At 43.5% G+C, this 15,701-nt stretch overlaps 1 protein-coding gene across 1 annotated transcript in view; it reads right to left on the reverse strand.

The window, feature by feature from the left end:
* Positions 1-15,701, reverse strand: part of THTPA (thiamine triphosphatase) — a 148,252-nt gene that overhangs the window by 33,916 nt on the left and 98,635 nt on the right. The gene's annotated exons all lie outside the window — the stretch shown is intronic.

The following is a 15,701-nucleotide window of genomic DNA, read 5'->3' on the forward strand; positions in this document are numbered from 1 at the left end:
ACACAACTGTCATTCAAAGTGTGACAGCACTACGAGCTGAAAATTGGTCTGAGCAGGAAGGGGATGAAAGTGCCCGGTATTGAAGTGGCTTATGGAATCCATTAACACTCAAACGCTTGATGCACCTAAATGCATGTGCAATACACGGTTTTAGGCATATTTGTTAAGCTGCTTTTTGCTGCCACGAGTAAAAGTCACCCAGAGGAGATAATCAAACATCATGTGTGCAAGAGGCTTTATTCTCACCATACACCTTACAATCTGATTGTACAATCTGCTTTAGATCTACCAACAACTGTGTAGTACAAAAGCCTGCCTGATTGGATACAAATTGATAGGTTGCATTAAGCTGGACATACCTGGTTCAGTTTTTATCCAGCTGGCTGAAAGAAAAAAATGGAACCAATTTCCCCGACCACACATTTGATGTGGATGCAGGAATCCTATTTACTCTATCACTGTATTCTGACAGCATGACTCCCATGCGTTCAAAATACACTGATCAGCGCTGCTGATCTGCCTGAATCTGGATCTGTGTTTGACCAGCTTTAGGTAGGTCCTCATACTTCACAGTTCTGATCTATCTAAAGTTGATTGTACGAAGATTGTATGGTCAGTTTGTAATATGTATGGCGACCCTATGTCATGAACACATGCACATACAGTTGTTAGATTTGTTGGTACTCTGAAAAATAACAGAACTTGCCTGATTTTTTGTTTTCTTAAAGATTACTATACTGTGCAGGTTTTATAGCCCATTTATACATCTTAGCTGTTCTTTATACAGTAGCTAGAAAGTACAGCAAGAACCATCAAAAACAAATAACAAAATGACTTTTATATTTGATTGTGCATTGCTAAATCAACTTGCATGTAATAATGTTTGCTATTTATTATATTTTTTGCTTTATAAAATCTATATGAAACACTGGATTGGACAACCGACAATCCTGCACCTGCAAAGAAAACATGTAGCCAGTGTTAAGTGTGATGAATGCCATACAATGGGGATGAAATGAGAGTACACTATGCACATACAGAGTGCTAAAGTATTCTGTTATATAGCATATATCCAAAGAAAAAACCTATAGTCGGCGTATGGGACTTTTAAGGCACTTCAAAGACACATATGTGTAATAAAAACCTTGTTTTATTATACAACTTTAAAACAAATAAAATAAATAGGCTGAGAAAAGGAGCCTCAGCCTATTTTTTTTATTTGTTCTAATATTATTATTATTATACAGGATTTATGTAGTGCCAACAGTTTGCACAGTGCTTTACAATATAAAGGCAGACATTACAGTCACAATACAGTTCAATACAGGAGGAATAAAAGGGACCTGCTCATTAGAGCTTACAATCTAAGACAGGGATGCTCAACCTTTTGAAGAGCAAGGCCATTTCAGTGATGTGGTAACCAGTCATATGTCGAAGTGAACTATGTTGTTTTACCACCCCCCAAACCGCAAATGTAAACAAGCCGTTACTGTCCTGAGCTCCCTAAAAGGCTGCTTTCACACTGACGCACTGTAGTTACTCGCACCGCGATGCACCTGTGGCTTTCCTGTGGGTTAGCAGCACTTAGCCATAGACTTCTATTATATCCTGCAGGTGTGGTGCGCATTTTCAAAGCACACCAAACCCGCATGATATAATAGAAGTCTATGGCTCAGTGCAGCTAATCTGCAGGAAAGCTGCAGGTACACTGCGCTGCACCTGTGGATCAGTGTAAAAGTAGCCTAATAAACCTTTTTTATAAGTGCTAATATGCCAGTTGTAAAGGTGCAGTGCATGTGATGTTTAACCTCCCACCTGGCCTATAGACAAATGATAGGCGGGAGCACTGTTATCCTGGGTGGACATCATATGATGTCCTCCTAGGATCGTACAATGCCTGCACCCCACAGCATGGCTCGATCTGCCACCCACTGTTTCCACCAGACACAGCAGATGACAGATCAGTGTACTGGGCTGCTGCTGGTACTAAGTGATCACTGTGACCAGTCACAGCAGATCACATGGCAATTGTACACAATGAATGGCTTCCATTCATACCATTCATTGTGTACTATTGTGTTGGTCTCAGTGATTGGTTACAGTGATCACATGGTACAGACATGGCCAATCACAGCTAATCACAATAGTAAACACTGACGAGAGGTAACCAGGGAGTGAAATAGCTTTGTGGTGTCTTTGGTTAAAAAGGGGCGTATTTTGGAGATGTTATGGAAGTTGAGTCCAGGGTTATCCCTAGCACCCTGGTATGTGGGAATGGACTGATAGTTGTGCCATCAATCTTGACAGAGAAGTCAGGGAAAGGGGCACGTGAAGGAGGAAATATTACGAGCTCGGTTTTGGATAGAGTGAGTTCAGGGAAGTGGTGTGACATCCATTTTGATATGTCTGTTAGTAAATCAGTGATGCATGTGGTCACTGATGCAGTGAGCTGAGGGGTAGAAAACTAGATTTTGGTGTTAACAGCATAGAAATGGTATTGGAAGCAATAGGAACTTATCAGCTGACCAAGAGAGGAGGTGTAGATCGAGAATAAGAGAGGTCCAAGGACAGAACCTAGGGGGATTCCAGTGGAAAAAAGGAATAGGAGAAGGTAAAGTTGTAAGTGACACTGAAGGTGCGGTGAGATAGGTAAGATGAGAACCAAGGAAGAGTATAGTCATGGAGACCAAAGGAATAGAGTATTATGATGAGGAGGAGGGGGCCAGTTTGGCAGGGACAGGCAGAGATTTGATCCATCCAAGTTTATCGATTGACTTGGGTACAACCAGCATGTTGGATTTTTAGCTTTTAATTATTGCCAGTGGCTACAGCCACTAATAATAATCACTGTATTCTCCTGGCAGGAATGGCTCCCCATGTCCCCCCCCCACCTTTCCCATGGGAGAGTACAATAGTTCAGCAGGTGGTTTTAGCTGTCAGCAAGTCGCTACATTTTAGGAGAGCAATTTCTATGGAGCGTTGTGGGCGAAATCCAGACTGAAGGGGATCAAGCTCAATGTTATGCTCATACAGTTGTAGGCAAGGAAATCCTGCAGTTTGGAGGCAGGAGGGAGAAAAGAGATAGGTTTTAGGTTGTTAGGAATGGAGGGATTCAGAGAGGGTGTGACGGGAGTGACTTTGGGGGGTGGGGAGACCTTGTCTCGTAAGTCGCCCTGTGCCTGTTAAGGGTACAGGGTGATCTGTCCTGCTATTGTGTAGGTATGTATAGGTGGGGTGTGGGGGTTGTTCATTGTTTAATGCCACCTGGTTGTCCCATTGTTCTATTATGTGTCTTGCTTGAGAGCAAACTATTATGGCATGTATGGGTTTGGGTATTGTCTACTGCCACGTGCTGTATCCCCTTCTTCACTGCCATGCGGCTGCATCCCATTGTTCTAGAAAACTATTATGGGATGTAATGTTTCCGGCAGCCCTTCCCCCTGATGGGACAACCTGCTGATGTGTTTCCTAAAATAAAGCAGTCCACTTCCTGTCTTTCATACAAGTCTGGTGTGTCTATTTCCTGTATGGTCATCCCAGGAGTCTTCAGGAGGGGGGAGGGGTTTTCCCAGCTAACCACACCCTCCTGCCTGCATGCCTGAGATAAGGGCAGAGGTATTTAGGAAGTAAATGCTGCATGAATCATCTGCCCTTACTCAAGATGGCCACAGAGAAAAATGCTAGGGGATGTTTTTCCAAGTGATTTCTCAAAAAAATAAAGCATGGAGACATGGATGGGCAAGTTAGTTTGCTTTTGAATATTAACCGCCTCCCGCCCGCTATATAAGGAAATGACGGGAGCGCGGTGATTCTCTCTCATTCTGGGAGGACGTCATATGATGTCCTCCCACTCTAACCGCATATGCGCGCCCCTGCGTGGCGATCGGAGGTGCACTGTGTCCCTGGGATACAACGGATCACCGATGAGCTGAAAGAGCCGATGACTTCGGCTCTGTCATGTGATCAGCTGTGTCCAATCATAGCTGATCGCATGTAAATAAGGAAATTCTGGTTATCGGCATTTCTCTGCTCACGAGTTGTCACGCTGACAGCTCATGAGGAAAGAAGAGCTGGTAATCAGCATTCCTCAAAGGGGACATCTACACTGATCATCAGGGCACTGATGATCAATGCCCTGATGATCAGTGTAGCCCCATCAGTGCCACCTGTCAGTGTCCATCAATGCCACCTGTCATTGCCCATCAGTGCACATCAATGCCACATATCAGTGCCTACCAGTGCACATCAATGCCACATATCAGTGCACATCTGAGCTATCTGTGCCAGTCAGTGCCACCTATCAGTGCCGCCTATGAGTGCTGCCAATCAGTGGCGCCTATCAGTGCCCGTCAGTGCCGCCTAACAGTTCCAGTCAGTGCTACCTAATAGTTCCAGTCAGTGCCACCTAACAGTGTCAGTCAGTGCCAGTGAGTGCTGCCTATCAGTGCCGCCTGTCATATATGAGTACTGTCTTTCAGTGCCCGTCAGTTATGTCTGAATTCCCACCAGTGATGCCTGTCAATGCCCATCAGTGCCTCCTCATCAGTGCCTTTCAGTGTCGCCTATCAGTGCCCATCAGTGCAGCCTATCAGTGTCAATCACTGCAGCCTCATTAGTGCACATCAGTGAAGGAGAAAAATTACTCATTTACAAAATTTTATAATAGAAACTTAAGAAAAAAACTTTTTTTTAAAAAAATTCTGTTGTTTTTGGTTTGTTTAAACAACAAATAAAAAACCCAGTGGTCATTAAATACCACCAAAAGAAAGCTCTATCTGTCTCAAAAAAATGATAACATTTCATATGGCTACAGGGGGAAGTACTGAGTGTGCATGGAATGTATGGTGCAGGAGATATCGGTACAGTGGAGATCTCGTCACAAATTGTATCAATCTTATTTTTAAGTGATTTGCAATCTCCTGGGCAGTGAGTGAACTAGACAGTAGAGGTAGTGAAGGAAAAGTAGAGAGTTAATGGCTGAAAAGAGTTGACAGGGACTACATGAGGTCTGTTTGGCAGTTTGGAGGCAGGAATTGTATTCTTGGAAGGCGAATTTATATTGGTTGAAGTCATACTGGGATTTGTTCTTACACCACATACATTCAAGAGTGCGGCTTTGTTTTTTTGAGACTTCCGGTGTTGTCTGTTTGCCAGGGTTGTAGCTGTCTTGGCCTGATTCTGTGTGTAGTGTGAGGGGTAGTGTGTTCAGAGAGGATGAGAGTAAACTGTTGTAGACAGGAGTGACTAGGTTGGGGACAAGGGTGATATTTTGTAATAGAGACTGTTTGTTATAGAAAAGAGAAGAGACAGGTTAAGATGGCAAAGGTTTCTACAGGTAACTGTTAGGTGGTTGGAGGGAAAGGAGGAGGAAGAAGGAGCGAGTGAAACTAGCAAGGTAGTGATCAAAGAGGGGAAAAGGATTGTCGGAGAGGTTACAGGGAGTGCAAAAGATAGGAGAATACAAGGTCAAGGCAGATGCCATCAAAGTAAGTAGAAGCATGTGTCCATTGTTTTAGGTCAAAAGAGGAGATTAGGCTGGGAAGTTTTGAAGTAGCTGGAGTGTTATTATTAACAGGGATCACTGACAATGATTGTGGGAATTTCAGAAGAGAGAAAGTAGGGTAGCCAGGCCGAGAAGTCAGCAAGGAAGCTTGATACCTGACCAGGAGGCTGATAGATCACAGCAATTCTCAAAGAAACTGAAGAGAATAGACGAGTACAGTGAGCTTCAAATGAGTAGAGGGACAGAAAGGGAGGTATGTTGTTATAATAAAGCACATTTTTTTATCACACATATCTGTCTGTGTTGATGCCTTAAAAGTCCTATATGTCCATTATAGATTTTTTTTCTTTGGATATACTGTATATCAAGTCATACCTATATGCTATGTTATTTGGCATAGGTTATATGAAATTGATATTTTATGTTATGAAAAAAAAGGATTAAAAAGGTAAAGTTAAAAAAAGCATATGAATATTAAAAAAGAATGATAATTAGCCAACTCAGTACCGGGCACTTTCACCCCTTCCTGGCCAGGCCAATTTTCAACTTTCAGTGCTGTCACACTTTGAATTACAATTGTGCAGTCATGCAACACTATCCATATGAAATTTTTATCTTTTTTTCATACAAATTATTTTTTTTTGGTGGTATTTTATCACCACTGAAAAAAGATGGAAAATTTTGAAAAAAAAATGTTTTGCTTAGTTTCTGTTATAAAACTTTGCAAATAAATAATTTGTCTTCTTCAATGATGTGCACTGATGGGCATTGAGGCGGCACTGATGAGGCAGCATTGATGGGCACAGCGGTCACAGAGCACGCCCAACGCGCAACCCAGGGGGCACGAGGGAGGCACACACATGAGAAGACATCCATGGACGTCCTCCCAGAACTGTCTTTCAGATATAGAGTGGTAGGCAAGTGATTAAAAAACATCTGTCATGAGAGAAACACATACACTGTTATTGCTTACCTCTTGAAAATTCTAGTTACTTGGCTTTTATGCTGATCCTTGGGCTTCAGTACTTGCTGATTCACTGACCCAGAACAGGTAAGCCCAGGGGCGGACTGACAACCCATGGGGCCCCCGGGCAATAGGGGATCATGGGGCCCCTGTGTCCTTGCCCAAACTCAAAAAAGCTTATGAAAAAGGTACCAGGGGCATCTCATGGGGCCCCCTACTGACCCCAGGCCCTCAGGCAGTGCCCAAGTTTCCAAATGGTCAGTCCGCCCCTGGGTAAGCCATCAAGCTATAGGAGCAAGGAAAAGGTATTATGTTTGGTAGCTGAAAGAGAAAAGATAATAAACCTTTTGCTTAATATTTGCAGAGAATGAGCAGTGTTCCACTCAGAGAATGGCTGGTCCAGAATGTACAGTAAATACAAGGGAAGAATGCCCCATATGAGAATATCCTAATGACCAGGTAAGATCTGTTGAACAGATTTAAATTGGCCTTAGGAAAAGCTGTTGAACTTGCTTGGTTGTGTGTGTAATTACTTTTATGATTACCCACTAATAAGCACATAGATATTAAGACAGTCAAGACTGTAAATAGTTTGCCAGATGCTTAATGCTTTTTGTTCATATTTAAATTTAAACTTTTTAAGAGCTTGCTTACACTCTAGTTTGGGGACAGTAAAAACATGCAGCGGGAGGTAGACGTCCTGTCTCGTTCCTGGGACCAAATCAAGTCGGGCTGAACACTGCTCAACCATTTAGAGGAAGTTTTGTATTTTCTGAATGAATACAAGGCTTCCTCTGATTGGCTGAGATGGAGAACATGACATCATCCACCCACGCCTCCACCTCAGTCAAACAGAGGAAGCCTTGTATTTATTTCTTGTACTGCTGCCGGAACATACTGCTGTATACTGTATCTAGCTGAGGCTGCATATAATACAGTACAGCACTGACAGTAATTTCACCTTCAGTGAAGGAAATAAGTGTTTGATCCCCTGCTGATTTTGAATGTTTGCCCACTCACAAAGAAATGATCAGTCTAAAAATCGAATGGTAGGTGTATTGTAACACTGAGAGACAGAATTGCAACAAAAAATTCAAAAGAAATGCATGTCTAACAAATGATGCACTGATTTGCATGTTCATGAGGGAAATAAGTATTCGATCCCCAGTCCAGCCTTGTGTAGGTCTACAATCTTGTCCCTGACATCCTTGGACAGCTCTTTGGTCTTTGCCATGGTGGAGAATTTGGAATCTGATTGTTTGATTGCTCCTGTGGACAGATGTCTTTTATACAGGTAACAAAATGAGATTAGCAGCACTCCCTTTAAGAGACTGCTTCTAATCTCAGCTTGTTATCTGTATAAAAGGCACCTGGTAGCTATAAATCCTGCTGAATGATAGGGGATCAAATACTTATTTCCCTCATGAACATGCAAATCAGTGCATAATTTGTTAGACATGCATTTCTTTTAAATTTTTTGTTGCTATTCTGTCTCTCAGTGTTAGAATACACTTACCATTCGATTTTTAAACTGATCATTTCTTTGTGAGTGGGCAAACATTCAAAATCAGCAGGGGATCAAATACTTATTTTCTTCAGTGTATTAGTGAAAGAAATTGTTTGTTTGTACCAGCTTGGTCCAAATAAACTATATAAAGTTCAGTCGAACCTGTTGTTTAAGCTGAAATGCAGTGGCCGGGGGTGTACACATGCAGGGGTCGTGACAGGAATTAAACACTTTGTAGCATTTGGCACGCACTACTGCTCTCCAAATTGGACCCATTCAGGTAAATGGAGCATCGCTTTGCAACAGCGTGTAATCTCCATGGTAGTGCAACCTTTAGGTTTTCAAATGCCTCTGAAAAGTGATCTGAATGTGGAGCCTGCGAGAGGAGTGGTAGTCTTTAGTGCATATGTAAACAAGCCTTTAACCACCTTCCACCCGCCATATAGTACAATGACGGGCGCAAGGTGGTTCTCTCGTTCTGATAGGACGTCATATGACGTCCTTCCATTCTCACTGCGCATGCGCGGCTCAGGGAGCATGCAGCACGGCGATCGCCGGTGCGCTGTGTCCCTCGGACACAGCGAATCACGGAAAGAGCCGAAGATGTCGGCTCGGTCATGTGATCAGCTGTGTCCAATCACAGCTGATCACATGTAAACACGGAAATGCCGGTTATTGGCAATTCTCTCCTCTCGAGCTGTCACGCTGACAGCTCGAGAGGAGAGGAGAGCCGGTAATCGGCTTTTCGCGGAGGGGACATGTACACTGATTATCAGGGCACTGATGATCAGTGTGGCCCCAGAAGTGCCACCTGTCAGTGTCCATCAGTGCCAGCAGTCAGTGCTCATCAGTGCCACGTGCCAGTGCCCATCAGTGCCACATCAATGCCACATATCAGTGCATACCAGTGCACATCAATGCCACATATCAGTGCCCATCTGAGCTGCCTTTCAATGCCACCCATCAGTGCCAGTCAGTGCCACCTATCAATGCCAATCAGTGCTGCCAATCAGTGCCAGTCAGTGGCGCCTATCAGTGCGCATCAGTGCCGCTTATCAGTGCCAGTCAGTGCCGCCTATCAGTGCCAGTCAGTGCTGCCTATCAGTGCTGCCTGTCAGTTTTTTAAATTTTCAGTGGTTTTTGGTTTGTTTAAGAAAAAATAAAAATTCCAGAGGTGATTAAATACCACCAAAATAAAGCTCTATCTGTCACAAAAAAATGATAAAAATGTCATATGGGTACAGTGTTGCATGACCGTGCAATTGTCATTCAAAGTGTGACTGCGCTGAAAGCTGGAAATTGGCCTGGGCAGGAAGGGGGTATAAGTGCCCTGTAGGCAAGTGGTTAAACTGATATTTTTATGTTTTTTTTATTATCTTTATTAATATTATTACATGCTTATAACATGATAAATTGTCATAGAGAGTGCACACCTGAATCCTAGGCTTTCTATGTACAGTCTCCTTTTCTAATTCCATGTACTCCATGTGGAAGCATGCAGAGCAGGGCGTGAGGGTGAAAGAGTAACTCTGGAAGAGTGCAGTGAGCCTGTGCAAAATCATAAGTTGTTCCCCTTGCCTGTGAAAAAATGTGATGCGCTACACACCTTACAGCAAACAGTGGATGTGGTTTTCATTGTACTCAATATTGGGTGTGGCTTAAAGGAGCGTTGTTATATAGCATATGAGATGACTTGCAGAGTGTAGGAAAAAAATGTAACCTTCAAATACAGAAATGCTTCTTTACAGTAAGAGCTGTGAAAATGTGGAAAGAAACTGCCTCAAGTGCTGGCTCTGGCCAGCTTAGTAGATTGTTTTAAAAAAGGCCTGGATTCTTTCCTAATTGCACAAAATATAACTGGACACCTATATTTATAGATATTAGCAACAGAGGTAGTTGATCCAGGGAATATCTGATTGCCTCCTGGGAAATCAGGAAGGGATTTTTTCCCCTGCTGGAGTAAATTGGATTATGTTCTATTGGGATTTTTTGCCTTCCTGTAGATCAACTGTGAGTATAGGATTTTGTATATGGAGGGTTTCTATTTGTGTGTTTCTTTCTATTGGTTGAATTAGATGGACTTGTGCCTTTTTTAAACCAGACTAACTATGTAACCATGAGACAGTGTTGTATAGGGAATGTACTCCACAGTATCCATGCAGGTACGTTGGGGATGTCAAGGTCCATCATTAGACATTGGCATGCAGAGTTTGATGCAGAGTTCAAATGTTACTAGTAAATGATGCATAGTACAAGGGTCAGTAGTAAGTGACGCAAACTTCAGAGGTCATTAGTAAGTGACGTAGAATATAGGAGTCAATAGTAAATGATGCAGAGTTCAGGGGTCAGTAGTAAGTGATGTAGAATTCAGGGGTCAGTAGCAGAATTCAGAGGTCAGTAGTAAGTGATGTAGAATATAGGAGTCAATAGTAAATGATGCAGAGTTCAAGGGTCAGTAGTAAGTGATGTAGAATTCAGGGGTCAGTAGCAGAATTCAGAGGTCAGTAGTAAGTGATGTAGAATATAGGAGTCAATAGTAAATGATGCAGAGTTCAGGGGTCAGTAGTAAGTGATGTAGAATTCAGGGGTCAGTAGCAGAATTCAGAGGTCAGTAGTAAGTGACAGTAGTTAGTCAGTAGTTAGCAACGCTGAGTTCAGAGATAAGTAGTAAGCAAAGCAAGGTACAAGCATCAGTAGTAGGTGATTCAGAGTTGCTCCCTGCAAGAATATCCTGATGACCAAGTAGGGTCTGTTCAACAGATTTACATTGCCTTAGGATAAGCCAGGTAGCTTGTTTTGGCTGCGTGTGTAATTTGTTTTATAACCACTAATGAACACATAGACATAAACACAGTCAAGACTGTAAATATCACATTTTGTATTATTGGCCAGGCTGTTTGACAGATGCTTAAGCATAGGGAAACTGTAATGCTTTTTTATTCCTATTAAGTTTTTATTTATTCATATTTATTACAAGTACTTATATAGCACCATCAATTTATGCAGCACTTTACGTATTTTGTACATTCACATCAGTCCCTAACCCTGAAAAAGCTTACTGTCACATACCTCGTTAGGGAGCCTGACTGTAGAGGAAGGCCTCTCGTACAGCTCCGGCTCTGGGGCCACTGAAGGTGGGACAGCAACCGCGAGAGCATGGCGGGGTATGAGTGCCTGATCAGTCCAGTAGCCTGCAGAGGAATAGCTGACGACTTGCTGAGTGGATGCCAGGAGTGAAGTAGCGGGTTGTAGGCAGATATCACTGCAGAGCAGGCTGGTAGCAGGCAGGCTGACAGCAGGCAGATGACACAGCGGAGCAGGCTGGTAGCAGGCGAAGCTGGATGCAGGGTCAGATGGGCCGGGTCAGTAACAGGCGGGCAGGTAAGCACAAACGGAAGGCAGAAGAAGGGTCAGGTCACAGGTCAATGTCAGCAGAGAGGCAGATCAGGCAGATACCATAGGCAGAGACAGAATCCAAGAAGCAAGCCGAGGTCAGTGCAGGTAGCGTTCAAGCAAGGTTAGGATAAGCCTCGTCATTCAGGGGTATCAATACAGGAATGGCCACAGGAACACAGGGAGAGCTGCAGATCAGACAGCAATTCACTAGTGCAGCTGCTGCACCTATATACAGTTGTGACCAAAATTATTCAACCCCCACTGAAATTGAGTGTTTTGGCCAGTTTGACATTGCTTTTGATCATTCAGTCATCTTGCTTACATTTACATTAAAGAGGCACTTGTAGGTCAGACAAATATAACATAACAGTTATAATGAAATAACCACAAATGTCTTTTCTGTGCTCACAGCATTATCAGTTTTATTCAACCCCCAAGTGACATTCAATCTTAGTACTTAGTACAGCATCCTTTTACAGTTATAACAGCTTTTAAACGTGAAGCATAGCTTGACACAAGTGTCTTGCAGCGATCTACGGGTATCTTCGCCCATTCTTCATGGGCAAAGGCCTCCAGTTCAGTCACATTCTTAGGCTTGCGCACTGCAACTGCTTTCTTTAAGTCCCACCAGAGGTTCTCAATCGGATTTAAGTCTGGTGACTGCGATGGCCACTCCAAAATGTTCCAGCCTTTCCTCTGCAACCATGCTCTAGTGGACTTGGAGGTATGCTTGGGATCATTGTCCTGTTGAAAGGTCCAACGTCTCCCAAGCCTCAGGTGTGTGACGGACTGCATCACGTTTCCATCCAATATCTCCTGGTACTGAAGAGAATTCATGGTACCTTGCACACGCTGAAGCTTCCCTGTACCTGCAGAAGCAAAACAGCCCCAAAGCATGATTGACCCTCCACCATGCTTCACAGTAGGCAAGGTGTTCTTTTCATCATAGGCCTTGTTCTTCCTCCTCCAAACATAGCGTTGATCCATGGGCCCAAACAGTTCTAATTTTGTTTCATCAGTCCACAGAACACTATCCCACAACTTTTGTGGTTTGTCCACATGGCTTTTGGCATACTGCAGTTGACTCTTCTTATTCTTTGGAGACAGCAAGGGGGTACGCCTGGGAGTTCTGGCACGGAGGCCTTCATTACGCAGTGTGCGTCTTATTGTCTGGGCTGAAACTTCTGTACCCACATCTGACAAATCTTTTCTCAGTTCCTCAGCAGTCACACGGGGACTTCTCTCCACTCTACGCTTCAGGTAGCGCACAGCAGTCGAAGTCAGCATCTTCTTTCTGCCACGACCAGGTAGCGTTTCAACAGTGCCCTTTGCCTTGAATTTGCGAATGATGCTTCCTAAGGTGTCTCTTGGTATGTTTAACATCTTTGCAATCTTCTTATAGCCATTGCCCTTCCTGTGAAGAGAAATCACCTCTTCTCTTGTCTTCCTGGACCATTCTCTTGCCTTCACCATGTTTGTAACCACACCAGTAAATGTCTAGAAGGAGCTGAGTATCACAGTCATTTTAAAGCTGCCTAATTGGTGCTTATTATGCTTGATTGCTGCTCGGTGACATCCACAGGTGTTTTCAATACCTGATGGAAAGCACCTGTATGAACCTCTGTTCTTCAGAGTGGTAGTCTTTAAGGGGTTGAATAATTGTGGCAATGAAGAAACCACATAAGAACCATTTACTACTGTATTACATAAACAATTGATGTCATTTTAGTTGCATTTGGGTAGTTACAACGTCCTTGTAGGATTTGATTCTGAATACAATTCCAAATGTACACTATAGTCCCTAAACCCCTTTACAGCATTGGGGGTTGAATAATTTTGGTCACAACTGTAGGCCTGTAGGCGCCAGAATTAGCCAATGCATATTTCTGTGCACGTCTGCGCATATGTGTGCGCATATGCGTCCGCCTACACACAACAGTACTAGCACCTGCAGGCCCGCACCTACGCATTCGTGTGCGGCTACAAGTCTCGGCTATGCCACAGGCAACATTTCCCTGGAACTTACAATCTAAGGTCCCTAATTCACATTCATACATACACATATTAGGGCCAGTTAACCTACCAGCATGTCTTTGTGGGAGGAAACTGGAGTACCTGGAGGAAACCCACGCAGGCACAGGGAGAACATGCAAACTCCACACAGGTAGTGCCGTGGTTGGGATTCAAACCAACGACGCTAATGCAGTTAGGTGGAAGCACTAACCACTTAGCCATTGTGCTAGTGTTTTCATATTAAGTATTGTTATTATTATTATTATCATAATTATTATTATTACATCTGCATAACACAAACATAAATGTCATACAAGGTGCACCCTTGACAAATGTGCATTTTAGGTTTTCTGTGCACACTCTGTTTCTCTCATGTGGAAGCATGTAGTGCAGGGAGGGAGGGTGAAAGATTCTTCTGGGGGTTCAGGGATAAGCAGTAGGTGACACAGAGTACACGGGTCAGTAGTAAGTGACGCAGAGTAAATGGGTCAGTAGTAAGTGATGCAGAGTAAACGGGTCAGTAGTAAGTGACGCAGAGTAAACGGGTCAGTAGTAAGTGATGCAGAGTGTGGAGATCAGTAGTTTGTGATGCAGAATTCAAGGGTCAGTAGTCAGTGACAGAGAGTGCAGAGATCAGTAGTAAGTGATGCAGAGTGCAGAGATCAGTAGTAAGTGATGCAGAGTTCAGGGAGCAGTAGTAAGTGATGCAGAGTTCAGGGGGCAGTAGTAAGTGATGCAGAGTTCAGGGGGCAGTAGTAAGTGATGCAGAGTGCAGAGATCAGTAGTAAGTGATGCAGAGTTCAGGGAGCAGTAGTAAGTGATGCAGAGTGCAGAGATCAGTAGTAAGTGATGCAGAGTTTAGGGGGCAGTAGTAAGTGATGCAGAGTTCAGGGGGCAGTAGTAAGTGATGCAGAGTGCAGAGATCAGTAGTAAGTGATGCAGAGTGCAGAGATCAGTAGTAAGTGATGCAGAGTTCAGGGGGCAGTAGTAAGTGATGCAGAGTGCAGAGATCAGTAGTAAGTGATGCAGAGTGCAGAGATCAGTAGTAAGTGATGCAGAGTTCAGGGGGCAGTAGTAAGTGATGCAGAGTGCAGAGATCAGTAGTAAGTGATGCAGAGTGCAGAGATCAGTAGTAAGTGATGCAGAGTGCAGAGATCAGTAGTAAGTGATGCAGAGTTCAGGGGGCAGTAGTAAGTGATGCAGAGTGCAGAGATCAATAGTAAGTGATGCAGAGTTCAGGGGGCAGTAGTAAGTGATGCAGAGTGCAGAGATCAGTAGTAAGTGATGCAGAGTTCAGGGGGCAGTAGTAAGTGATGCAGAGTGCAGAGATCTGTAGTGAGTGATGCAGAGTTCAGAGGTTAGTAGCAAATGTTGCAGAGGCCAAGGTTCAGTAGTAAATGATCTCGAGTTCAGAGGTCAGTAGTAAGTGATGCTGAGTTTAGAGGTCACTAGCAAATGATGCTGACTTCAGAGATCAGTAGTAAGTGATGCAGAGTTCAGGGGGCAGTAGTAAGTGATGCAGAGTGCAGAGATCAATAGTAAGTGATGCAGAGTTCAGGGGGCAGTAGTAAGTGATGCAGAGTGCAGAGATCAGTAGTAAGTGATGCAGAGTTCAGGGGGCAGTAGTAAGTGATGCAGAGTGCAGAGATCTGTAGTGAGTGATGCAGAGTTCAGAGGTTAGTAGCAAATGTTGCAGAGGCCAAGGTTCAGTAGTAAATGATCTCGAGTTCAGAGGTCAGTAGTAAGTGATGCTGAGTTTAGAGGTCACTAGCAAATGATGCTGACTTCAGAGGTCAGTAGTAAGTGATGCCAAGTTCAGAGGTCAGTAGTAAGGGATGCAGAGTTCAAGGCACATTAGTAAATGCCGCAAAAGTTCAGAGGTCAGTAGTAAGGGATGCAGAGTTTAAGGGACATTAGTAAATGCCGCAAAAGTTCAGAGGTCATTGTAAGGGATGCAGAGTTCAGGGGAGATTAGTAAATGCCGCAAAAGTTCAGAGGTCAATAGTAAGCGATGCAGAGTTCAGGGGACATCAGTAAATGCCGCAAAAGTTCAGAGGTCAGTAGCAAGTGACAGAGTTCAGTGGCTAGTATTAAGTGACACAGAAGGGGTCTGTAGTAAGTGACGCATAGTTCAGGGGTCAGTACATTACAGAGTACAGTAGGTTTTTTTATTTAAGATAAATTTATAGGATTTTTAAGAAAAAGAAAATACAGTGTAAAGAGAAAACAAGACCAGAAACATGTGTTGTCATGCAGTCTCTCATGTCATCATGAGAGTTCAGTAGTGACGCAGAGTTCAGGGGCATTAGTAAATGGTG

The sequence above is a fragment of the Staurois parvus genome, unplaced genomic scaffold (genome assembly GCF_062004578.1).
Source record: "Staurois parvus isolate SC_StPar_1 unplaced genomic scaffold, SC_StPar_1.0 ptg000199l, whole genome shotgun sequence".
Classification (NCBI taxonomy): Eukaryota; Metazoa; Chordata; class Amphibia; order Anura; family Ranidae; genus Staurois; species Staurois parvus.